Source organism: Elgaria multicarinata, chromosome 3, assembly GCF_023053635.1.
Source record: "Elgaria multicarinata webbii isolate HBS135686 ecotype San Diego chromosome 3, rElgMul1.1.pri, whole genome shotgun sequence".
Classification (NCBI taxonomy): Eukaryota; Metazoa; Chordata; class Lepidosauria; order Squamata; family Anguidae; genus Elgaria; species Elgaria multicarinata.
The window spans coordinates 150,190,547-150,199,868 of record NC_086173.1 but is presented as its reverse complement, the minus strand read 5'-3'; positions in this window follow the sequence as shown (position 1 = coordinate 150,199,868).

The following is a 9,322-nucleotide window of genomic DNA, read 5'->3' as shown; positions in this document are numbered from 1 at the left end:
TTTTTCCCCATACAAGGTATACCTCAGCCACCAGGTGTCACTGTAATATTGAAGCACAGAGCAATAATATTATTACGTTGAAGGTAATATTGAAGCACAGAGCATTGTAATGACAGACCGGGAGAACATTTGTTTATTTATAAAAGCATTATTATACCTTTTTTTCTTCCCTAATGAAGCTCCCCAAAGCAGATTAGGTAAAATAACAAAGCCCCAGCAAAAAATCCCATCAAATAAGAAAAAAAAATGCTCTCATTGCAACGTTATATGTTGCTTTTATAGCGGTTGTGAATGCTTGTTATGCACGGCGAAATCCCCGGGTATTTTTACTCAATCACAACATTAAATAAATGAGCTACTATGCCACCTCTCCCTACTATTCAGCTGCCGGGCCCGGGGCGCGTCCCTCAATTCAAACCACCCCAGTAACCAATTGCAGCGCTGGGGGTGTGGCGAATATATTTCGGCGGGTAGATAGATCCGCGCTTCTCAAGGAGTTTCTCCTCGTGCTTCTCGCCTGCGCTCCACGCTCTTGTGTTCGCTGAGAGTTTGGGGGCGGGAGGGTTAAAAATGCTGTTTTTCTGTGCATCACTGCTGGAGCAAGGGAATGATTCCACTTGAAGAAAGACTTTCTCAAAGGTATGTTTTAAACGGTGTCCGTGGATCGTGACTGTATTGCAGTATGTCCCACCGTTCACCTGGAGAGTGGCCACAATCTACCTTTAACCCCTCTGTTAAGTGTTGGAGTTGTTTTTCCCCGCTCCAACCTAATCTTGCTCCAGTTGCTCGTCTTTCTGTGACGTTTCCTAGATGTTTTCCTCCTACACACATTTCTCATTTTCCCTTCTTTGGTTTCTTTTTTCTAGCCTTATTTTGAGATCCTTAATTTTTTAGGATCTAGCCTTGCTTTGCAATACATGCTTCTCTATCTTAAGTAAGGGTTACTTTCTCCGCATGTCTCACACACCATAGTGGGAAGCAGTGGCATTTGCCATTGTCTGAATTGCTCTGCAGGGAGTTGTGGAAAATGGCGACCTGCCCCCTCTTCTCTCTCTCTGTCCATGGCAATTTATTGTGATGTAGCTACAATATGTGTGTAACATTGATCCCAACGGTGATGCTTCCTTCAAACGAGGGAGAGGGCCTTTTCAGTGGTGGCCCCCCAATTTTGGAATAATCTCCCCAACGAGGCTCACCTGGCGCCAACATTGTCATATTTTCGGCGCCAGGTTAAGACCTTTCTCTTCTCCCAGGCATTTAACAACATGAGCTGAGTTTGTTTGTTTTTAACGGACCCCAGAATAACTGTTTTTATAAGGATACTGTTGTTTTTATGTTTTTAAACTTTGTATATTTGTTTTTAATGTTTACTGTTTTTAACTTTTGTAAACTGCCCAGAGAGCTTTGGCTGTTGGGCGGTATATAAATGCAAATGCAATAAATTAATAAATAAAATTGAGTAGGTAAAGGCATCCTAAGTGTTTTGTGAGTGGCGCCCCTGAGCATTGCTTTACAATTTCTGAGCATAGGAAGACTTCTTGGTGATATTTTAGAACACCTGGGGTGGGTGGGGAAGGAACCTTTCCTTGTGCACAATATCCATTGCTTTCAGGGTATGATGGTTACCCTAATATTTATTCTCTACCCAATGTCAAGGCTTATGAGAGACATCACAATTCTTAACATTATTTTATTTCTACTCCTGCAGGCCTTCACAGATGAATGCTGACTGCAATTAATCTTCTGAGCTTCTGTCATGTCAGGTCACGCAAAGGGTAGAGGGTTGTCTTGGCGTCATCGAGAAATATTGGATCTGCTGGATATTTGGGGCAAGCAGGACATTCAAGACTATCTATGTACTAGCTACCGCAACATAGAGTGTTTTGAGCTAATTGCCCAAGAGATGTGCAGGCGTGGACACAACCGCAGTGCTACACAATGCCGTTCGAAGACGAAGTGCATGCGTTTTGAATACCGCAAAGTGGTGAACCACAACGCAAAGTCTGGCAAGAATGTGGCAACATGTGCATACTACACAGAGCTGCACAGTATTCTGCGTGGGGATGGCACCGTAAGGCCAAAACAGGCTTCCAGTAGCATCTGGAAAATTAGGATCCCCGCACATACAGAGATAAGAGAGGAAACTCCTGCCCAAGAGACAGCGTTAGATGTTTCCCAGAATCTCTTGCAGGACCTTCACTCTATAAATGCCAGGGAATATTTTGGAAATGATGATACTCTTTCAGGTAAGTAATGCAATGTGAAGGGGTGCATTCCCTCTCCCCCCCCCCCCCTAAAAATATCTGTCGTTAAATTCCCTTCTCTATTTTTTCTTCCTTTGCGGTTAGTCTGTTGCTGGATACCCTCTCTCCAGAATGAGATTTCTCTATGCTGATCCTGCACAAATTCAGCAATTACTGACCACAGACTATTTCCTTGTTAATGTGCCCTTTTCTCCAGCAGATTCAGCCGATCTGACACCTATGATATCAGGATCTGTGGGAGCAATAGACAAAGAAGAACAAAATCTTGCTGTCGAACTTTATGGTGAGTAGTGGCACTCCACATAAATCCATCCTCCATTTGGAGTCCACCAGGGGAAGAGCCTTCAGTGTGGTGGCTCCCCTCCTGTGGAATTCCCTGCCTCTGGAGGTCGGGCAGGCTCCAGCTCTACTCCTTATTCAAGAAAGCCTTTCCTTAATGTCCAGCCATGAGTCACTGTATTTGCTTCTTTTAAGGTCTGTTTTAAGTGTTTTATTCTGTTTTTATTTTCATTTTACCTTGTACACCGCTCTGAAATTTTCAATGGGGAGCGGTATATAAATATTGTAAATAAATAAATAATAATACGCAAGATGGCACAGAGATAGGAGAGCAGTGCTGGACATATAGTACAATGTTAGGCTAAGTGCAATACCTAGCGTATACTGATGCACAGATCTATTGCTTACAGGAAATGCTTTCCTAGAAGGTGGAGTAGACACAGGCATATCTGGGGACTCCTGCAAGGGCAGGATCCTCTGGATGGGTAACCACTGTGTGCCACAGATGGTTGCTTATTTTTCTTTCAGATTCACAGTTGGCCAACACCTCATTTGCTGAGTCCAACACTAAGGAAGAGTCGAGAGCACAAGGTATGTTTTAGTCCAAAAAGATGATTGTGCTGTCTAAATTCACTGATTTTCATCACAGCTATAAGCAAGAGATCTGTTCTCTCTGTCTGCCGTGCAACGATCTGTTCTGTCACTGTTTTGCATGATTGTATGACTTCCACTGCAGACAGTAACGCAACTTCTCACTCACTCAATGTTACCAGATTGATAATTAAGGAACAGCTGTTCCTGCAGTTTATGTTAAAAATAAACATTTATTTTTGAACTTCCACAGATTGCCAGTTTTCATTGAAATAGTATAAGCAGGTAAATACTGAAGTCATCAAGCCATTGAGGTAACTAAGGTAGCCCTTACAGTGCAGTAGACTTAACATGAACACATCAAAACTCAAAACCATAAGGAATAGTAACACACTTAAAAGCCTTCTCCCTTACCAACCTGCCCGGTCACTGAGGTCATCCAAGGGCCTGCTCCTGGTGGTTCCACCTAGATCCATCCTCCGATTGGAATCCACCAGGGGAAGAGCCTTCAGCGTGGTGGCGCCCCTCCTGTGGAATTCCCTGCCTCTGGAGGTCAGGCAGGCGCCAACCTTGTACTCCTTTCGGCGCCTCCTGAAAACATCTTTATTCCAAGAAGCCTTTCTTTAACATGCAGCCTTGGATTTCTGTGGTTTTTTCTCTTTTGCTTCTTTTTAAATTTTGTTTTAACTGATTTATTCTGTTTTTATTTTCATTTTACCTTGTACACCGCTCCGAAATTTTTCAATGCGGAGCGGTATATAAATATTCTAAATAAATAAATTCTAAATAAAACCATAAGGAATAGTAACACACACTTAAAAGCTCTGATTCAGCCTCCTGTTTAGGGCCGGCTGTGTGCCTGCCAACAGCTCTTCTGCCCATACACCCGCCGCTCCAAACGTGAAATGTGCTTTTTCAGGGAGCGCTCTATTGACAGTAAATAGAAAATCAGTTGTAATAAGAATAATATTTATTAATAGTATTAATCCTGGGACTCAAGGCAATTTTTACAAAATTAAAACATGCAGTTAAAACATATAAATAGAAATATGCAAAAAATAAAAATATAATGAAACCAGGTGTAATCTTAAAACACGTAAACAAATATTTAAAGGCAGATGACAATACCAAATCCAGGGCATTAACAGAGGTTCCAGACTTTTCCCAAAAAATCTGCTGAAACAATAAAAGTTTATGCCTGCCTCCGGAAACCACCCAGGGAGCTTTGGCTATTGAGCGGTATAAAAATGCAATAAATAATAATAATATCAAGGAAGGAGCTAGCCTAGCCTCCCTGGGAAGGGAGTTCAAGAGTCTTGGAGCAGCTACTGAGAAGGCCCTCCTGCATTCCCACTGGGTGTGCCTGTGATGATGGCAGGAGCGAAAGCAGGGCCTCCCCTTAAGATCTCAGGGCACAGGTAGGCTCATAAGGGAGAATATGGTTTTCAGATAACCTTGAGTGCTGTCTTTCAGCGAAGCATGGAGCTTCCAACTAATTACTTGTTCTGGTGACTGTGCTTGGACCGGGAGGATTGCTGCCAGAACCTCATCACTGACAGTTTGCGTTCCAGCATTCATACGTCTGGGCACTGGAGAGGTGGCTTCCTGGGTGTCGTCCATGGGGTTGGGGTCTTGAGTTATAGGAACTGTCACTGTGTAGGAACAGTGCCAGTGTGGTGTAGTGATTTAAGTGTTGGACTGGGAGTCAGGCGATCCGAGTTCTAATCCCCCACTTGGCCATGGGTGACTTTGGGCCAGTCACAGACTCTTAGCCCAACCTACCTCACAGGGCTGTTGTGAGGATACAAATGGAGGAGAAGGGCTATGTACACTGCCTTGTGTTCCTTGGAGGAAAAAAGGCAAGATATAAATGTAATTTGTTGTTTATTCGTTCAGTCGCTTCCGACTCTTTGTGACTAGGAGCCTTCTCTTGAAGATGCTCACCCACACCTAACTTTTTGGAGGGCAGGCAGGACTCAGTATTTCTTCTGAGAGTCCAGACCCAAATGGCCACCTCTCAACATCTTTTCATCCACAGGTGGAGTGACTCTTCACTTGTGTTACTCTCCAAATGAATGTACTTTGTGTTGAGTGCGCACTGGGGGTAAAGTTCTCCTGTACAGCATGTGTCAGCTGCTCACAGCGGCTGTGCCACCTTTGGGAACAGAGAGAAATGCTTGTTCATTGCTGGACTTAAGCAATGTAATTTTACTTCAGGCATGCAAGGTTTGAATTACTATACTGCCACTTGATTCTTTATTATTATTATTATTATTATTTATTTCTATAGCACCATCAATGTACATGGTGCTGTACAGATTACACAGTAAATAGCAAGACCCTGCCGCATAGGCTTACAATCTAATAAAGTTATAGTAAACAATAAGGAGGGAAAGAGAATGCAAACAGGTACAGGGAAGTGTAAACAGGCACCGGGTAGGGTGAAGCTGACAGTATTGGGTCAGAACAAACTCAATGTTTAAAAGCTATAGGGAAAAGAAAAGTTTTTAGCTGAGTTTTAAAAGCTGTGATTGAGTTTGTAGTTCTCAAGTGTTCTGGAAGAGCTTTCCAGGCGTAAGGGGCAGCAGAAGAAAAAGGACGAAGCCGAGTAAGGGAAGTGGAGGTCCTGGGGCAGGCGAGAAACATGGCATCAGAGGAGCGGAGAGCACAAGCGGGGCAATAGTGTGATGAGAGAGGAGAGATAAGAAGGAGCTAGACCGTGAAAAGCTTTGAAGGTCAACAGGAGAAGTTTATATTGGATTCTGGAGTGAATTGGAAGCCAATGAAGAGATTTCAGAAGTGGAGTGACATGGTCAGAGCGGCGGGCCAAGAAGATGATCTTGGTGGCAGAGTGGTGGACAGAGACCAGCGGACTGATGTGAGACTAAGGAAGGCCAGAGAGAAGAAGGTTGCAGTAGTCCAACCGAGAGATAACCAGTGTGTGAACAAGAGTCTTAGCAGAAGAGACATACAAAAATGGTCGAATCCTGGCAATATTATACAGGAAGAAACGACAGGATTGCATGATCCTGTGATGGTGTGTCTGTATTTCTGGGTAGATGTGGGGGCACAGCTGGCAACAGTGTTTCTTGCAAGGCTAGGTTCCAGAGTTGCTATCCATTTGGGGTAGTTCATTGTTGTATATGAGTAGCTGTTTGAGATTGGCAGGTTGTCTGCATGCAAGTAAAGGCCTCTATTATTATTATTATTTATTTATTTATTTATTTATTTATTTATTTATTTATATAGCACCATCAATGTACATGGTGCTGTACAGAGTAAAACAGTAAATCGCAAGACCCTGCCGCATAGGCTTACAATCTAATAAAATCATAGTAAAGCAATGAGAAGGGGAAGAGAATGCAAACAAGCACTGGGTAGGGTAAACAGGCACAGGGTAGGGTAGAATTAACAGTATAAAGTCCAAGCAACATCAAGTTTTAAATGCTTTAGGAAAAAGAAAAGTTTTTAGCTGAGCTTTAAAAGCTGCGATTGAACTTGTGGATCTCAGATGTTCTGGAAGAGCGTTCCAGGCGTAAGGGGCAGCAGAGGAAAATGGACGAAGCCGAGCAAGGGAAGTAGAGACCCTTGGGCAGGCGAGAAACATGGCATCAGAGGAGCGAAGAGCACGAGCGGGGCAATAGTGTGAGATGAGAGAGGAGAGATAGGAAGGAGCTAGACCATGAAAAGCTTTGAAGGTCGACAGGAGAAGTTTATATTGGATTCTGAAGTGAATTGGAAGCCAATGAAGAGATTTCAGAAGTGGAGTAACATGGTCAGAGCGGCGAGCCAGGAAGATGATCTTAGCGGCAGAGTGGTGGACAGAAACCAAGGGACTGATGTGAGAAGAAGGAAGGCCAGAGAGAAGAAGGTTGCAGTAGTCCGACCGAGAAATAACCAGTGCATGAACAAGCGTCTTGGCAGAAGAGACAGAGATGGTCGAATCCTGGCAATATTATACAGGAAGAAACGACAGGATTTAGCTACTGCCTCAATATGAGGAATAAAGGAGAGCGATGAGTCAAATATGAAGCCAAGACTGTGAGCTTCCTTGACTGGAGTAAGCGTAACATCATTGACAGTGAGAGAATGAAAGATGAGGAGAAGGTTTAGGCGGAAAAACAAGCAATTCAGTCTTTGCCATATTTAGTTTCAGACGATGATGAAGCAGCCAGGCTGAGATATCTGAGAGACATGCCGAGATACGATCGTGAACATCAGGAGAAAGTTCCGGAGATGAAAGATATAATTGTGTATCATCGGCATACAGATGATATTGGAGGCCATGAGATTGAATAAGCTTACCCAAGGGCAACATGTATAAAGAAAACAACAACGGGCCAAGCACCGAGCCTTGCGGAACCCCTACTGAAAGGGGAAAGGAGGAAGACGAGCTGCCATTAGCCAACACGCTGAAAGAGCGACCCGCTAGATAGGAGGCAAACCAGTTATAGACAGAGCCACGAAGTCCAAGGTCATGAAGGGAATCTAAGAGAAGATCATGATCATCCGTGTCAAAGGCTGCAGTTAGGTCAAGGAGAATAAGAATGGAATAAAGGCCTTTAGACTTGGCAGTAAGAAGATCATTGGTGATCTTAGTAAGGGCTGTTTCAGTGGAATGCAAAGGACGGAATCCGGATTGAAAAGGATCTAGAGCAGAGTTACTAGTAAGAAAGTCAAGACAGCGAGAGTAGACCACACGCTCCAGGATCTTTGAAACAAAAGGCAACAAAGAGACAGGTCGGTAGTTAGACAGAGATAGCCTATCAAGAGTAGGTTTCTTGAGAATGGGAGAGACTGTAGCATGTTTAAAAGCAGTGGGAAATGAGCCAGAGGACAGAGAAAAATTAATAATATGAAGCAAGGAAGGGAGGATAGCGGGAATAAGATTTATAAAGACGCGAGAGGGAATCGGATCACGGGAGCAGGTGGAAGGCTTCGCGGAGCGTAGTATTGTAGACAGTTCATCCGCTGAGACCGAAGGAAACGCAGAGAAATTTGCAGGAGGAACTGACAGATGAAGAACAGGAACTGGAAGAGGAGTAGAGCTGGCCAGATCAGAGCGAATAGTTTGGATTTTAGCATTGAAAAAAGAGGCAAAATTATTAGCAGTCAGAGAGGCGGGGAGAGACGGTGGATTAGGCTTCAGGAGAGAATTGAAGGACACAAAGAGCCGCTGAGGATGCCTAGCATTTGACTGGATCAACGTTGCTTACAGTGATGATCCACTGGGGGTTGTTTCCCTCTTTCCTATATATCTTTCTCCACGGGAAGCTTCAGCTAAGTGTCAAATATCCACTTTTCTTTGCAGGGAGTTATCATGTGGGTCCTCTCTTGTGCTTTCCTTCAATAGGTGTGTAAGATACTCATGCTACAGAACTTCATAATATTAATTCCCGCCTCTTTCCCCATGCATCACCAATGGAATCACGTGAAGGACATGGGTTTTGGTTTTTTTGGTGGGGGGAGGAGTTGACAAGGTTCACATAACCTGCACCACACACTGACAGAACATGTGGAAGGGGGTGTGTGGCTTCCCCACCACATTATGTGCTACCTCTGCACTGTCCTGGGGTGGGCATGTTTAACAGATGGCAGAAGGAATTCTTAAGGGAATAAAAATTCCTCCACGTGAAGAGGATCTCTGATTGGTTCCCTCAGAAGAATGCAGAGGAATAATACAGAGGTCCCAGTGAACATAGGCTTTATTTATTTCATTTCTATACCGCCCCATCGCTGAAGCTCTGGGGAGTTCGCAACAATTAATAAAAAATGCAAAACAGCATTACATAATACAACAATGTGATAAAAGCATTAACACGCAAAATCTCACACAGTATAAACAGTAGATCTCTTTCCAAGGTTCAAATGTTTGGTCAAAGTTACAGAAGTGCAGAGGCTGTAGATGAGGCTAATCTGAGCTGCCTCCTTCAAATGTTCTCTCAGCATGCGGTGGATGAGGGCGTATGAAGCCTCTAAAGTAATGAAGAGACTTTGATTGGTTCTGCAAAATCTGGAGGCGTTAATGTACTCCTGCTTCTTGTGAAGATCGTGTTTAAGCAATTACAAAACAGTAACTATTTGCAAAAAGTTTTCTGCTGCTGTTCTACCTTAAGAAGGTCTCCTAAAGCGATAGACACCAAAGAACAAAACCAAACTAAACGTCATCCAAAAACAAAAACTTTACA